Raw genomic sequence first — 18,799 nt, 5'->3', positions numbered from 1 at the left:
ATCATTTCCCGACAGCCTAGCTGTGCAGATCACCTGATCTTAATCCGTGTGGCTTCCGGCTGTGGGGTCATTTGATAGACATCGTGTTCAAAGTTCCAGTTACGAAACGTAGTTGAAAAATTCATGGCACGCATCGCGCAATGCATTCTGAACGTGACCCCAGCGAAACTCAAAACTGTATTGCATTAAACGTATCCGCAGTTGCGAAAGTGGTCAACCATCAGCTGTACAATGGAATGACGATAGCGAAAATTTGTGCCGGACCGGGGCACGAACCCGGATTTCCCGCTTATCGCGAACGGTCGCCTCACCATTAGCCTATCCGACCACGACTCTCAGTCTGCCCCAATTTCTATATGTCGTCAACCGTATGTGTACAACCTGTACTCGTATATCCACTATGTATTTTGCAGGGCAGGCGAGATATTTTCCTTGAAAGCTACCTACCCGTTGTTGGCAGATAAATAGAATGAAGAGCCAAAGGAACTGGTTCACCTGCCTAATATCGTGTAGGGCCCAAGCGAGTTCACAAAAGTGCCGCAACACGACGTGGCATGGATTCGACTAATGTCTGAAGTAGTGCTGGAGGGAACTGACACCATGAATCCTGCTGGACTGTCCATAAATTCGTGAGAGTACGAGTGGGTGGAGATCTCTTCTGAAATGTACGTTGCAAGGCATCCCAGATATGCTCAATAATGTTCATGCCTGGACAGCTTGGTGGCCAGCGGAAGTGTTTAGACTGAGAAGAGTGTTCCTGGAGACATTCTATAGCAATTTTGGACGTGTGGTGTGTCGCATTGTCTTGCTGGAATTGCCCAAGTCCGTTGGAATGCACAATGGACATGAATGAATGCAGGTGATCTGACAGGATCCTTACGTACGTGTCACCTGTCAGAGTTGCAATGCCTGTGTTATTCCGAATTACGATACAATGTTGCTACGGACATACATGCATTTATTGATGTTGATGTCGTAACCTCTTTTGAGGATTATTTTCGTTCCGTACAACGAAGCCTACAAATCTTTTGGAGTCTCTTACAGAATCACTTCGTCAGCGCCGTTAGGTGCAAAAAATGTGGGAACTGTGTGAAATGTGGCCGAAACGATTTGAAAAATCTCACCAACATTCCACACTTCTCACCACTCAGGCTCCCAACGCTGAACGAGACATATTGTCACTTTGCTGGCCATGAAGAGACTAGGGTGAAGACAGTATGATGCGTCGACACATGTTGATTGGAAAGAAGTGGACTCTCGAATCTGTCGGATCCTCTGCCACGGTCAGGGCAGCTGAAGAGGAAGAAAAGGCGGTTGTTGGTAGAAGGCAGCTCGAATATTTATCGTAGGATGGCCTCTCTTAGTGAAACAGTGTTGCGGAAGAGCAGTGAAAAAAAAAAATGTGAACTCTGTGTACATCCCGAGAGGGAGTCATCGCCATGTGGAAGAGGCCACTCATGGAGGAATTGAGAACAAACAGTTACAGACCGTCGCTCACGTCGGCGCAGCGACGCCGTCACCTGGGTTCTCAGATCATTCACTGTTATTTCCGGAGACTAGTGGAAGTGATGAAAGCAGGTAGCACATCTGTCGATTTGCAGCACTGATCCAAGGACGTATCTAGGCCTTTTGGTCTGGAGCCGAGTGGAGGAACTAAACCAGAGTCTTCACGAGATGTGCTCTAGTTTCCTCGACATGCCCTGAGCAATGGACACTTACGAAGGCGCTATGGTAGTGCCAGGTGTGAGCTACTCATCGGAAACTGATTTGTGGTAAGATCTAGTGGGACCAAACCGCTTAAGTCTTCTGTCCCTAAGCTTACACACTACTTAATCTAATTTAAGCCAACTTACGCTATGGACAAAACACACACACACACACACACACACACACACACACACACACACACACACACACACACACACACCCATACCTGAGGGAGGACTCGAACCTCCGACGGCTGGAGCCGCGCGGACCGTGCAAGACGCCCCAGATCGCGCGGCTACCCCGCACTGCGGAAAGCTGATACATGCGGTATGCATGACTTTTTTTCTGTTTTAGATTATTTGGAACTCAGAGAACTACAATAGAAAAACCTGCATTAGACAGTCAAATTGTATCTACAAAGCGAATTACAAATCTAGAATCTCAAAATGTCAAAGTATTGGTTGCTAACTGCCGGAGTATTATGTATGTCTGCAGGCTTTCGTAGCCGTTGTCACTGATGTTAAAATCTTCTGGGTTATTAGGCCGCGTCGTGTTTCTTCTAAAATGATCGACATTTAAACACCCTTGCTGGGATCTTCCTCAGGATCTTCTGGTGTCCACTACTGCTAGAACACTGTGTTCTAGCAGTAGTGGACACCAGAAGATCCTGAGGAAAATCCCAGCAGTGGGGTCGAAACGTCGATCATTTTGGAAGGAACATTACGCCGCCTAATAACCCAGAAGATTTTAACTTCAGCGCCGGAGTATTCATAGTAAGGATTCAGTGAACACTATCTTCAAAAAAAGAGTCGTCCCGACATCATACAAGGAGCTAAGTGTTGAATCTCGAAGGAGGGAGTAGGGACAACATGTGGCACATAATATCGGAATGATCGAACAAATTCTACATAAGAAGGAGTGTTTGTATCGACAAACAGATGAATTTCGTCTAATGTCCAAAACGAGTCCGACTGCAAATTGGCCCCGCTCGGTGAACGCAGATTAATGACTGGATGTTTCTGTCGGCTACCAGATTCAGAAACATCGATAGATAGGGTCAGTCAAAGACAGCCTCAGTTCGATAGCACAGAAACAGCCAGAGCACGCAGTCGTAATTGGAAGAGACAATCTCGTTCCCAGTATCGACTATGAAAACTAAACATACTTTATATACTTCTTCCGTTTAGCGAAGTAGTACTGTAAACTTCATCTGAAAATTGCCTCGAACCCTAGTTCGACAACCTACAGACTAAATAAATACATTATATCTCCTAGTTATAAACAGATCTTATTTTGTTTAGTCATCAGTGACAAAAGAATTAGCGAATAAGTCTTCAAGAAAACTAAGTTCATCTTGAGGTTGAATGTCTTTTGTCCCTGTTAGCTTACATATTTTTGTTTTCGGATGGGATCCGCCTTGAGCAAACACAATTCTTTCTCCTTTCCCGCACACGGTCCGCTGAATTTACAGCATCACAGTTGGTTTCCTCTGATGTTATTTCTATTAAACAACAAGAAAAATGACCGTTCCTTCTGTACATACATAAATTTGAGTTTTTGAGAAGATATTCACGAATTTAAAACCACACAAAATTTTTACATATATATATTTTTAGATGGTTTTCTGTGTTTTATATTACAGGGGTACATGCAAAACCACAAAAACATCAAGTGGTAACAAGGTATACATAAAATTATAACTCGTCTGTTCTCAAATATCTGAATCATTTACTTTTTCACCAATTCAGTTCAGTAAAAAATGGTTCAAATGGCTCGGAGCACTATGGGATTTAACATCTGAGGTCATCAGTCCTCTAGAATTTAGAACTAGTTACACCTAACTAACCTAAGGACATCACACAAAAAAATGTTCAAATGTGTGTGAAATATTATGAGACTTAACTGCTAAGGTCATCAGTCCCTAGGCTTCCATACTACTTAACCTAAATTATCCTAAGGACAAACACACACACCCATGCCCGAGGGAGGACTCGAACCTCCGCCGGGATCAGCCGCACAGTCCATGACTGCAGCGCCTAAGACCGCTCGCCTAATCCCGCGCGGCGAGGACATCACACACATCCATGTCCAAGGCAGGATTCGAACCTGCGACCGCAGCAGTCGCGCGGTACGGGACTGAAGCGCTCGGCCACCGTGGCCGGCTCAGTTCAGTATCTCCTCATATTCCACAATGGTGGCTTTCATCAGACATGTCACCCTGCACACTCTTAATCCTCCCAAGAGAAAATAACTGTATTTTGGTTCTCTTTGTGCGCATTTGGCAATAACGTCACCATATGTGAATCTTCAGGTTTAGGCGGCGCAAAGACTGTTCCATTAAGTTTAGGGTGTGCAGCCGCAAGAATTCTCCTTCTTCTAGTATTTCGGCCGTATAACACTCAGCCATCTTCAGAGTGAGCTCACTCTGGGCTGAACGTTATATGGCCGAAATATTATAAGAAAGAGAAGCATTCTTGCTGCTGCATACCCGAAACTTAATGGAACACGTCACCATAGTTCACGTTTCCGCATTTACTGCAAGCACGTTGCAAAGATACGAATGTCTTACTGATCCCTTGCCTACGTGTCGGTGCTTACATACCCGCATCGGAGTCGCATATACTGTGCAGCAACGCCCATAAACTGAAACTTTTTGATCGCTCCTTATATACGCTCATGAAAAGGAGATCGCAACTCCAGCAGGAGTTGTGTTACATAAACGAAAGTTGGAAGGCATGTTTCTACATCTGAAAATGATTTCTATTCAAATTTCGTGCCAGTCTCGTAAGAGCTGCGCTGGTAGCGCCGCTATGAGGGTGTAGATGATGGTTTTAAATACACGTTGTAACGGTTGTGAGTGTTAGTTGCCTTTGACGTGAACGTGGTGAGTTGATGTTGGTCGAGAATGCCATATCAGCACTTCACTGAGTTTGAACGAGGCCGTGTAATATGAGAATCTGGATATTTATTCTGCGATATTGCAGAAATACTTGCAAAGAATTTAGCCACTCTAGATGACTGCTGTTGGCGGTGGTCACGAGAGAGAATAAACGGTCGCAAGAAAACCGGGCTCCGCACGGCCAAGTGGGAAGACCATTGTGTTCGGCGTATGGCCCTGGCGCATCGTACTCCATGGCAGCAGCAATGTCAGCATCAGTTGACACCACTGTGACGTAACGAGCTGTTAGAAATCGTTTACTTCAAGGACAGTCCGAGCCAGATGCCCTGTAGTGTTCATTCCACTGACTTCAATCCACAGGTATTTGTGACTTCAGTGTTGTTAAGCGTGAGCTCTTGGGTGGGGGGAGGAGGGGGGGGGGGGGGCGAGGGAGCAGGATGGAATTCTGTAGAGTTTTCTGATGAGGTATCGTTGTTTCGTTGTCAGTAATGATGTGTATTGGTTAGAAGGTGGACAGTTGAGGGGTTGCAACCAACCTCTCTGCGTGCTGGACACAGTGGCCCTACATCTGGAGTTACGGTCTGGGATGCGATTTTGCGTGACAGCAGGAGCCCTCCCGTAGTTATCCCACGCACCGTGACTGGAAATTCGTGCATCAGTCTGGTGGGTCGAACTGTTTTGCTGCCATTCATGAACAGCGTTACAGGAGCTGTTTTCCAACAGAATAATGCTCGCCCAAGTAACGCTGTTATAACCCAACATGCTCTAAAGAATGTAGACATGTTGCCTTGACCTGCTCGATTACCGGTTCTTCTCCAATCGAGGACATGTGGGACATAATCGGACGATAACTCCAATGTCATACACAAGCGTCATTAACCGTCCCTGTACTGACCGGCAAGTGCAACAAGCACGGAACTCCATAGCACACAAACTGACATCCGAAACCCGTACAACACAATACATACACGTTTTCAAGCTTACATTCAACATTTTGGTGATTACACCGGTTACTAGTCTACCAGCATTTTATATTTGCAATGGCTTTTCTCGTGATTACGTTGATCTGTGATCTTGCAACTTTACCACTAACACGTATGCCCGAAATTTCATTACTCTACATCCAGGTCCCACCTCCATAATTCCTTATGTTTCTGTCATTTATTAAGTTTTTATCCGGAGATCATGACCAATATGCCCCTGAAAATGTCTTGTTCTTTACTATGTGGTTTCGAAATCTGTATTTTTCCATTATGACGGATGTCCCTGGATGAATGCTCAATATTCCGGTGTAAGACGGGAATGATCATTCGAAGCAAAAAGCTTCCTATAGACATGTGTCCTATTCCGAAAGGCTTCCGAAATAGAACACATTTAATGTACATTGTTATTCATTTCCTGTGATATTCAGTACATTGTGTAAACTTTACAACGTACCACAGAAATGCAGAGTAAGTCGAGAAGAACAGTACAGGACATTTGTTCCCATCAAGACGGGAAATAACTTCAAAACTACCTGATTACAGCGCTTGCACGTCAAACGAGGTTTTCAATATTCTCAGTCTCTTGGCGCAGACTGTTAGTCCTACAGAAGAAAATTAATAGGATCTTTTCTGTAGGAAATTTAATGTAGTTAGATTTTGTACAGCGACACATTTTAGTTTGAGGCAGCGTTTTTCATTAAAGAAAAACGTACAAAAGTGACATTGAATAGGCTGTGTCACCTAAACAAATCAGAATAGCTCATATGTCCATATCAAGATTTTTGCTTCAATGAGCGTTCCTGTCATATTCCTCAATATTGATCATTCCACCTGGGAAACCCTATCTACTCAGCCTGAAAGCTTGTTGGCGCATAAACTTGTACTTTTTTGGTGGGTATATTGATTGTTAGGCCTACTCCTACTTTACCCCTGTTTGAGTTTGTGTTGATAACCCTGTACTGCTTCCTCCTGCAATCATGCTTCACAAATTTTTTGATATCAGTAACTTCAGCGTATCCCTGTTTATATCCTTTAATATTCTCACTCGATTAATAGATCTAGTACTCCAAGCTCCGACTCGTACAATGCCACTTTTTTTTTTTTTTTTTTTTTTTTTTTTTTTGTAATGGCGTACTCCTGAGCACTCCGAGTGGGGAACTATTTCACCTCCGGAATATTTTTACCAGGAAGATACTATCATCATTAAGCCATACAGTAGACTTATATGCCCTCGAGTCAGTAGTTACCCGTTGCTTTCAGCCCTTCGCATTACCCCATAGCAAGCCCATGTTGGCTAATACTACAAAGCCACGTCAGCCTGTAGCTACTGCTGTGGTTGCATGTGCGGTACAGCTTCCTGTATTGTTCAGGCACTTAAGCCATGCCATATCGGCAAGGTCCATTGCTGATGGTCTATTGAGTAGACATTCATATATTTACGATAAAGACAGTCACTTAGCGACTATTGGTAAACACTGCTAACTTGCTTTGTAGCAGAGATATTGTTGCATTCAGTGCCATTTGCAGAGTGCTGTAGCTCTAACTTAAGAACGTAAATTCCGTTCGGCATCTTGGTATTTTAATGTCTGTTACAGTGCTGATGGAGTACGTACCGTGAAACAGTTATTTTCAAATGACTTGGGCATGCCACATGTCACAGTTAACACTTTCGTCTCAGTTAGAAGTTGTCACAGTTAAATTATCACGGTGACTGATTAAAATAGTCTTTTTATTCAAATTGTATCACAAACGCTATTAAGTTTCACAGATACACTTTAATCTTTAAATGTTTACATTTATGAGTGTCAAAATGAAGTACCATGCAATTTTCAGTTACCTTTTTTACTGTGGACTTGCCATAGCAATTATCACTATCTTTTTGCATATTCAGTATTATCATAACTGCCTTGGATGTATGTTACTGTGGTAACTCTAATATTATATGGGGTAACAAATAGCCATTGTCTATGCATGAAACTTTTATCTCACAGTAACATACCTGGTATTCATTTGTACAATCTTGGCGAACAGCAAAATATACAAACTTCACAAAGAAGTTTGGGTATAGCTATACTAGATTACTGGCGTATAGTCACACTCGTAGATATCTTATCTGGTCAATAAACCTGGAACAGCTATTGATGCCACAAACTACGGATCTGCCGGATCCACTCTATCTACATAGCCTAATAATTGCTCGAAATTACTACGACACTTTCAAACTAGAGAAGATAAAAACCTGTAGAGCGTGGAAGAAGTCTTGAACATTAATTTATACATGATAACGGTGGTTCGGTTCTGCGACTGTGTTTTAAATTGTTTGAAAGGAAGGTCAACTACCACTTACTACCTTCTCTTCAAGTATCTTGAATATTCATTACAACATTTGGGAGAATGTTGTAGTTTTGGAATAAATATCACAGAATGCTTTTATGGAATTTTATCGCACCAGATCCTACGGAGTCGCTGACGAGCGGAAAAATTATAGCTTTTTTTTTTTTTAAAAAAAATCTGATTCACTTATATGTGCCTCCACTCAGCGATATGGAGACGGATCCCTAGAGTGGGCACCTATAATATTAGAGTGTCGCACTGTTCCACTGTCACCGGTAGTGGTTCCAGAAACTGTAGAAAACATGTCATATGAGGATGGACCGGTATTCATAAGATATTATCGAATACTACAGCTACCTCGTTCTGCTGAACGTGGACTTTGGAAATCTGTGCTGTTGAGGTTTACTATTTAAGATTATTCTGGCTGTGTTTATAGGTTCCTATTTCAGCTAACGTTACTTGAAGTCGTCCTGTTAGCTCTCTACAGCATTTTCGGTCACCGACTTAGTGTCGACCTTGGTTCCCACAGACTACTCGGTTCTCGACAGCGACTTGCATAGTTTGTATCAAGCTGCGAATACGTAACTTAGAACAGTCATGTTAATAAATTTGCGAATATCTACAACAGAGAAGTATTGTATAAAGGCAAGTAATATCGCTCATGTCATGCATACGGTATTTGTGCCAGTTAACTATTGGTCACACGGAGTGGTTCAAAATGGTTCAAATGGTTCTGAGCACTATGGGACTTAACTTCTGAGGTCAACAGTCCCCTAGAACTTAGAATTACTTAAACCTAACTAACCTAAGGACATCACACACATCCATGCCCGAGGCAGGATTCGAACCTGCAACAGTAGCTGTCGCGCGGTTCCGGACTGTAGAGCCTAGAACCGCTCGGCCACCCTGGCCGGCTCACACGGAGTGGTTCCCCGTATTAATTTCGTGACGATGCGATTTTTAACCAACAGGTAATTACTATGCGGGTATTTTTTTGGAGTGATTTAGGTAGGTCTTTGGCGGTTACGATACTGGCTTCGCAGCCCACTTTCGAAGCATAGGAAGAAACTGTAGTACGCTGAAGTAAAGAGAGGGTTCCATCTGTTTTGGACTGCTGTGTTGGTAATGTCCATGGACAGAACTGCATCTCTTAAATAAAATAATCCTACAGATTGGCATGAAATAATAATCAAGTAATGTATCTCTCGTTGAAAAATAAATGTACAGGTTCATGAAATTGTTAATGAGAAGTTAATCGAATCTCTGAAAGAAATTACTGGCACACTCAGAATTTCTGTAGTATCTGTTCTTGTGTTGTGTTGCAATATCTGAGGTGCATACAATTTCAGTCTCACGAAATGTAAGGAACTTAGAGAGACCCTGATAAATTTTGTAACTCATAGTTTTGTTTAAGATGACAGATTAAAACATTTACCATCTTTATATAGAATGCTGCAGGTCCGCTCGGTTCGCTTAAGGAATGGGAAAGGCTGAATAGTACATACAGTGATTTATTCATATTTGATCTGAACAATTATATACGAAGAATGAATATTATAAGGAATTATGAAACCAGATCCGGGAGTCGTTTCATAGTTTTAGCCTTTAACGTCAGTAAATTACGAGCTGGAAATTTCGTACATTGTTTAATATTTGTTCTTACCGGCACAACGCTCTCGTCTTAAAGCCGTGGCAGTGGTTTTTTAATACAGCTGGGATACGAGAAATGAATGCCGAGAAAACGAGAGAAGAAAGAGCGAAAGAAAGCCAAGACGGTTGAAGACGCGCCACCATCGGCGGGGGGTACCGAGGCGTGCTAGCCGCCGTCGGCGACGCTGCCTCGTCTCGCCTGTCCTTTCTTTTCTGCACTTTTTGTTTTTAATACCCTAAAGTAGCAGCGCAGCGGGGTTCGTGAAGAAACACTGGGGCTCGTGACAGCCAAGAGACGGACGGGCGGAAGTACAGCGAGCAGTAGGCGGCTGCACGCAGGAGGAAGGGGGTTGGCAGAACTGCGGCGCAGCAGGGGTTCCCCTAGCAGACCGCACATTGGCGACATCCACTGTCGCAGCCGCTATCTCCAGCAGCACCTCCTTCATGACGGGTCTGAAGGTGCTAGTACTGTCACGCTGCCTTAGGCCCCACCCGGTTTGCATCTACAAGAAAAGTAGAAAATTCAGCTAGATTTTCATATCTACAAGAATTTAAAAAGTACATGGGTGAATATTGTCTAGTTGTTTATATATTACATTCACAGAATTTTTAACACTGAGAGTGCCAGGTAACTATATAAACTTTTTAATAAGAGAATTTAATGAACAAAATATGACCAGTCAGGACTTCCTTCGACATTCGACGTATTCTATATGGTTACATGTCTGTTTTGAGAAAATTCCTTTTTTGTGTACTGATGATACCACGTTTGTGCATGGACTCATTTCTGCAGTTCTCTGTCCGAGCCGGCCGCAGTGGCCGAGTGCTTCTAGGCGCTTCAGTCTGGAACCGTGCGACCGCTACTGTCACAGCTTCGAATCCTGCCTCGGGCATGGATGTGTGTGATGTCCTAGGGTTAGTTAGGTTTAAGTAGTTTTAAGTTCTAGGGGACTGATGACCTCAGATGTTAAGTCCCATAGTGCTCAGAGCGATTTGAACCATTTTCTACGTCTGAGAATGTTAGTGTGTTTAATCTCCGTTACCTATCTTGCACGTTTTGATGAGTGCTTATTTCAGAATACTACATAATCTGATGATGCGCGTAAAGGATGAAACGTGTTAAAAGGCCAGTGTTTTTCAACCATGACCATGTTTCTGAAATAATAAGACCGGACGAAGCAAGGAGCGTTATGGAAATCCTCAACGGATTACAGACGCTACAAGGGAGTCGTTGTGCATCATGGAGAGGTTTCCTATTGAAACTCACAGAGCGTATGTTTCAAGAAGAGTTGGGCAGCAGTTTACTTCCAGACATGTACGTCTCACGAAATGACCATGATGAGAAAGATGACGAAGCTTAAACGATTTATTGACAGTCGTCTCCCCCACTTTGCCACAGCCAAAATATGGATCATTCAACAACTTGCGCATTCACCTACAGTGTGAAGAGCGATAAATAACGTTATGTTGTAATATCGACGAACATAACATCTTGTTCTTCTTCTTGATCCTGGCCTTCGTACCGTGGCATCACAGGGTAGCCAATTTCTTCTGGATTTGGCAAGTTTAGGGGTAGAGGGTGGTCGGAAAGTATCTTCCTCCTCACCCATCCTCCCCTTCCCCCACCCCTCTAGCAGTTCACTGTCGGGTGGGAATTTCAATGTCTAACACGACTGTTGACGTGTACCTTCAAACAAACAAAAAAAGAATTCTCTAACTGTATTTTTGAAGGTGATAATTAAAACTTTATGACTACGCATGCATACTCTAAGGCCTACCTGAATTTCATAGTGATCCTACAAGTTACAACAGTGCGTTGCTTCCTCAAATAATGACTATCAGTATTTTTTCTAAGCCCGCCCAAACGAAATAGCAAACTACTGGCGTTAACAGGTGGAGCCTTATTACGTCTGCTGGAAAACACGCCCACGACTGAAGTAAAGCATAACGCTGCAATCGTGCAAGCGCCCGGATTTACGACACCGTACTTCGCGTGGAATCGTTAAGGTGGCGCCGAGCCCGTACCAGAGTGGGCGTTTGCTTTACACAGCTAACAGCTCTGCCCTGTGAGAATTTTTACGAGCCTTCCGTGCTGCTTCGGGGTTATTGCGCTAGTGTAGAGGTACGTTGCTGGCAATTTTACCACTTTGATACGGCTCTGTGTTTGCTCTATAAAACCTGATAACGTCGTTAAAACTGCTCTCTCTGTTATCAGACTTATTTCCGCCGGCTATTGCCTGCTCTTGCAGAATGATTTCTCATTTATGTGACGCGTATGGCTCCGTCACGACGCCATGTACAGTTCTCTTACGTCTCACAGGTTCTTTACGTTGGTTCTATTATGTATTTGAAGGACATCATATTTGCTGTTGACTGCAGAAATTATTTATTTTGCAATTGCAATTTAGGCCTTAAGGTCATTATCAGGTGATAATTTTGTTTCTTTAAAATCCTCCGACATGTCGGAGGCCTTAAGGCCGAAATTGGAATTGTGATGTCAATACTTTCCAACGTCGCTAGTAAATATGATGTCCTACAAAAATTTCACATTATGAGAAGTTAATCATATGTATACATTAAATTGAGAGATAATTTGAACGTCCTGATAGCAGTAGTAGGCAGTAAACTCACAAGAAGTAATACAGGAAGATTTCCGATAGTTGGTCGCTAGCGTCTTTAAAGTTGAGAAGACGTGGCATCGAAATACGTGCCAGTGTAAAACTTCTCAACACGTATTATTCATTTAGAAATTTATTATTTTTGATGCACTAAGATATCGGGGTTGACAGATTTTGAGGAAGGTTTGACGGTAATTGGAATATAGCTAGTGCAATTGCTTTCTTCAAAATAGACGAGAAGATGACTGCAAGACTTGCAGCATTAAATTTTGAAAAAAGAAAAAATGTCGAAGATGTGCATCAAACACACATGTTACATTGATACTCAAACATATAGTCACACGTAATCGATTGTACTTTATTAACCTACTCCGGTCACAACTGTAACAGAACATTCAAAATCGTCGTCGATAGACATGCTAGGAGTTGAACCAGCACCTTTGCATTATAGTGTAAATGTGGTGTAAAAACACAGATGCCAGATGTCGAATAAGGCGAAAATTTTGATTCTCAGTGGTTTTATGAATTTTATGAAAGTATTTGAATGCATTATTGGTTTTATTTGTTGTATTTACGAATGCAGTTAATTTATGTGGCAACGTTGGGACCTCCATGGATGATCATTCTTAGGGAGTCTATTTACAGTTAACCACAAAAAGTGCTTATTGAAAGAGTTGCACAAATGAGTTGTGATGCAACTGGTGTAAGTAGGCTGTTTAGGTTTTTGATGTTGGTAACGTCACGTAGTGCTCTGTATGAAAATCACTGGCTGTGCTGTGTGCAGTCTGTGGTTGGTTGGCATTGTCGGAATATTCGCTATAGTAGTGTTGGGCAGTTCGATGTGAACAGCGCGTAGCGTTGTGCAGTTGGAGGTGAGCCGCCAGCAGTGGTCGATGTGGGGAGAGAGATGGCAGAATTTTGAGAGCGGACCATCTGCACGTAGATCCATCAGAGAAAGTAAATTTGTAAGACTGGACGTCATGAACTGATAAATATATTATGGCTTTTGAACACTATTAAGGTAAATACATTGTTTGTTCTTTATCAAAATCTTTCATTTGCTAACTATGCCTATCAGTAGTTAGTGCCTTAAGTAGTTAGAATCTTTTATTTAGCTGGCAGTATTGGCGCTCGCTGTATTACAGTAGTTCAAATAACGAAGGTTTTTGTGAGGTAAGTGATTCATGAAAGGTAGAGGTTATTGTTAGCCTGGGCCATTCTTTTGTAGAGATTATTGAAAGTCAGATTGCGTTGCGCTAAAAGTATTGTGTCAGTTTAGTGTTGATCAGAATAAGTTCAGTTTTGCTCATCTGTTTGAAAATCAAATAACGTGAAGGGTTTATCAGCACAATCATTCATAAATTTTTCTAAGGGGAGGTTTCACTGGCACAACCAGTTTAATTCAACTTCACTTTGCCAGCAGCAAAGGTTGTGGTTAGACAATGGTCCCGATCTACTAACCTTTGTTACTAGCCCTAGTATGCTTCCATCTTACGCCATTGTGCTATGGGTTTAGGAAGGGAGGGAGGAACTGGTCTGATTGTGTAAAATATATTTTTCATTAATTGTCAAATGGTGTATTAAACATGTAACTTTAAGTGGGATAGATTTACAATTACTTCAACTGGCCCTATTTGCTCCAAATTGAAAATTCAACTTTTTAACAAAGAGAAGTATATAACTCCTTAGATTGTTATAGAGCCCATTACTGAATAAAGAAATATGCCACTGAAACTATTTTAAAAATAAAAATTCACTTAGTAAGATTTACATTAAAAAATATGAAATCACAACACAGAGGCAGTGACAACAAATAATTTTCCTACAAGACCAGGCTAGATCAACAGCTTAGTCACCAAGGCTAGAATAAACAAGGACACTGTGAGGTCACTGTTTCTGCATCTCGATCGAGAAGACAACAAAAACAACCTCTGAGGGGCGCGACAATGAGCGGTTGAGCATCTATGGGCTCTGCATCTGTTCCGATCGGAGAAAGCTAAGTAGTGTACTAAATTTTACGGTCGCTTATCAAAAGATATTGAACCGTAATTTATGCGTAGGGAATGTCCTGCAGGACTGAAGCTTTAATGGGTGAAACCTGTATAATAATTTCGTTAGTATAATTCGGTAAGCGTCCTTCGACAAAGGATGTAATAAACGAGGAGTGGAATCTCAATCCATGGTCGTTAATGAACGCCAACAAACCGTGGTGAAATCCATCATCGACAAGGAGAAGGGTAATTATCAATGATATGAGGCAATGCGGCAATAGCCTTGCAACATGAACCAAATTCCATCAACAGAATATTGAAGTAAGCACTACAGTTGTGGCTGCAACTTATGGCTGCACTGTAACTGGTGGCGGGAGAGGCAAGGGATACGACTCAGTCAACAATCGACTGTAACGCGTGGAACAGCCATGGGAGAATCCCATCGCGCCAAATCCACCATTGCCCCTCGCGTCAGCGCAGTCACGCGGGGTGGGGCACGCCGGACTGCTGGCTGCTGTCCTTTGGAACTCCCATTGAACATACGTCATGGCAGTGCGTGTCAGTGCACCTCGGCCGAGGCGTCCTCTATAATATTGCCCACTGGCCTCACTCAGCAGTGCCGCTGCGACATTCAGGTACCGTTCAACAATGCCGTTATCGTTACGACACAATAATAACAGTATAAAGTTAGCAATAAACACGGTACCTGGCCGGACACGCTTTTATCCTCAACTAGAAAAAAATCTCTGCATGTAATTCAGATGAAAACACTGAAAATTGTCACAAAATATGGCTTCCACCATCCCAAATCAGATGTTGTAAGGCATAGTATCCCATGCGAGAAAGGGGACTGGGGTTAGTTGGAAACTGAAGTGGTAGCCATAGACATTAGTGTCACACAAATCAGCCAGGAACACTCAGACTAGTCTACAGGTCTAAGGCATAAATAATTGACCAGTTGGTTGGATAACAGAGAACACAGTTATGAGTTGGTGATTAAATCATTATCATACATCATTACCATGCCAAAGTGAATGAACCAATAAACAGTAACAGCGAAATTATTGTAATACCTATATGCAGTAGTAATGAATACAGTATAAGTAGGCTGTTTAGGTATTTGTGTTGGTAATGCCACGTAGTGCTGTGTACGAAAATCGCTGACTGCGCTGTGTGCTGTCTGTGGCTGGTTTGACTCACTGTTGGAATATTCGCTTGTGTAGTGTTGGGCAGTTGGTTGTGAACAGCGCGTAGTGTTGTGCAGTTGGAGGTGAGCCGCCAGCAGTGGTGGATGTGGGGTGAGAGATGCCAGAGTTTTGAGCGGACGATCTGGACGTGTGTCCGTCAGAAATAAGAAATTTGCTTAATCGGACGTCAGTTAGTGCCTTCAGTAGGTAGAATCTTTTATTTAGCTGGCAGTATTGGCGCTCGCTGTATTGCAGTAGTTCGAGTAACGAAGATTTTTGGCCGCGCAGGATTAGCCGAGCGGTTTAAGGCGCTGCAGTCATGGACTGTGCGGCTAGTCCCGGCGGAGGTTCGAGTCCTCCCTCGGGCATGGGTGTATGTGTTAGTCCTTAGGATAATTTAAGTTAAGTACTGTGTAAGCTTAGGGACTGATGACCTTAGCAGTTAAGTCCCATAAGATTTCACACACATTTGAACATTTTTTTTTTGAAGGTTTTTGTGAGGTAAGTGATTCATGTGAGGTATAGGTTATTGTTAGTCAGGGCCATTCTTTTGTAGGTGTTATTGAAAGTCAGACTGCCTTGCGCTAAAAAATATTGTGTGCCCGTTTAGTGATGATCAGAATAAGTAAAGAGAAAACTGTTTGAGTACGTTAAATTTTGCTCAGCTGTTTGAAAAGCAAATAACGCAAGAGTTTTCCAGCACTGTCATTGATAATTTTTCAAAGGGCTCGTTTCAACAAGTACTAAAGTCATATCGTTTTTATCAACATTCTCTTAAGCACTGTTCCTGTAAAAATCATTACTGTACAACATTAACAACGATGTTCTAACATAAATGTATGGCAACAGCGCTACACTATACTCGCTCCATAGACCAGTTTCAAAATTAATAGTGTTTGCTCAAGCTTTTTAGTTTTAATAAAGTTCTTTTCTCAAGCTGCAATGATGTTACGAAATATTTTGGATTAACTCAAGTTTAATCGAATATTTTGGTTTTAAAGGATTTAGTTATTAGTGTTTGTTAAAGATGGTGATAATAGAGTATGTCCCTGTATAAGATAAACGCGTTGTTAATTAAACATTGTATCAAAGTGCTCAGAGGGCACTGCTCCTAACGTTGCTTCCGATTCGCTATCTCTTTGCTGAAAGTTTCACTTCTTTTTCCAAATTTATCCTTTGTTACCTACACATCTTGCTCATTGTACAGATTGAATAACATGCTGAGCACGCTACAACCCTGCCTCACTGTTCTCAATTACTGCTTCCTTCTCATGTCCTTTGAATTTTAAAACTGAAGCCTGGTTTCTATACAAGTTATAAATAGCTTTTCACTCCTTGTATTTTACCTTGATAGCCCCAGAACATCAGAGAGCAAAAATACACAAATGCCTTGCATCCCTTTAATGTATCTTCTAAGATAAGTCGTCGGCTCAGTACTGCATCACGTGTTCTTAAATTTCTTCAGAACGCAAATTAATCTTCCTCTAGCCAGCCAGGACCAGTTTCTCCATTCTTCAGTAAATATTCGAGTCAATAAATTGCAACCAAGGGTTATTAAACTTGAAACTTTAAACATTGTTTTCGGCTGAAGTCCAGCAACCGTGCGTTTATTACAGAGCGTACGTATAGCCTCCTCGGCCGGATAAAATTGATGTCAAATTGACCATGGTTTCCACAGCTCTAAGGCGGTCTTCATCAGAATAAAAATTACATCGCATTACATAGAAAATGTAATGACATGGCTCAAAGATACAATATACTTAATAGGATTACTTCCATAAAATGTACAAACAATGTACTTACATGTAATCACACCATAGTTGAAAAACATCTGAACAAAAATGCTCCTGTTAAATACAAATTATCACAAGAATAAAAAATATAACATGTTTGTCAATTAGAATAAAATGTTCGTCGAAATACAATGGCAGTCACGAGGTCGCTTAGGGCCAAACAACTGCATCAAACAGCCGATACCGTCAGACTGGACGGCTAACAAGCCAAGGCAGCCACGAGTTGGACAGGAAAACAGATTCGCGTCATTTAGGAAGAAGTGATCGAATTACAGACAAGAGCAAACGAGGCACTGTGTAGACAACTTAACATTACAGGCAACGACATGAAATATAGTTCAAAATGTACACAGAAAATATAAAAATGGAAAGGAAAACGATGTTTAAGAGTCTACACTGAGGAAAGTACCGCCATTCAGACCATTTTTAATTCACGGCTTTGTACTTTGAAAAACGTTTTTATTGCGTAATTGTAACTGTTCGTTCAGATCGAGACTGACCCTTCAGAGACAGGTGTATAAAAATCTCTAGCTCTTCTAAGATGCTAAGTGCAAGATCTGGACTTCTTTTACATATTTAGGATTATGTTCTGCGATTAACAAATGGTCAGCGGAAGTTGAATTCTTAACATTGGTGCCTTTTTTGCTGAGAAGGTGTTAAATCTTGCCGAAATAGCTCGGCCTGGTTGGGCTATGTAATACACAGGAAAATTGCCGCAAATAGTTCTATAGACACCGGATTTCTGCAGAGGGGAAAGCGTAGTTTTCAAGTTATGTATGATATTACTTTTTAAAGAATTAGTAGTGGAGAACACTACTCTACAGTTATGTTTGTTTTCAAGTAAACTCTGTATCCTGAAAGAAATTGGACCTGGATATGGGATAGAGAAAATTTTTTCTTTTTATTAGGTTCGTTATTAGGAAGAGGGAGACCAAGAGATGAATACACTAAGCAGATTCAGAAGGATGTGGGTTGCAGTAAGTACTGGGAGATGAAGAAGTTTGCACAGGACAGAGTAGCATGGAGAGCTGGATCAAACCAGTCTCAGGACTGAAGACCACAACAACAACAACAACATTAGAAAGGCCTAGGGTGGTGACTCTCTTATTGATATTCCTACTAAAAATACTATCTACTATAGAAGGATCATAGCCATTAATGGCAGCCACAGTTCTAATCAGATTGATTTCAGAATTGAGATTTTCAGAAGAAAGGGGTGTGGAGGTGGCTCTATGAATAGCTGAATGAAAAAAGGTCATCTCATGAGAATGCGGGTGTACTGACGTGAATGGAATAATTTGGTCAGAACTGGTTTCTTTAAGGAAGATACTGAAGCTTACTTTGTGCTCTACTTACCGTAAGAATAAAACCTAGAAAATTCAACTGCCGAAACTCATTTTCGCATTCACAGGTGAAAGAAATATTTTCATGGAACTCGTTGAACATAATAAAAAGTCTATCAATGCCGTCATTAGGCCCTTTGTACGTGATCAAAACGTCATCGACGTATCTAGCGTATGAAGGAATGGCAACTGAAGAGAATGGTTCAGTATGACAGAAATACAACACTTCCGCAGATTGCAGCAGTTTTCAATGCTGGGCCATCAACAAGTATCAGCAAGCGAACCTCATCGATA

This window comes from Schistocerca serialis, chromosome 9, assembly GCF_023864345.2.
Source record: "Schistocerca serialis cubense isolate TAMUIC-IGC-003099 chromosome 9, iqSchSeri2.2, whole genome shotgun sequence".
Taxonomy (NCBI): Eukaryota; Metazoa; Arthropoda; class Insecta; order Orthoptera; family Acrididae; genus Schistocerca; species Schistocerca serialis.
The sequence above is the reverse complement of the archived record's forward strand: the minus strand, read 5'-3'. Positions refer to the sequence as shown.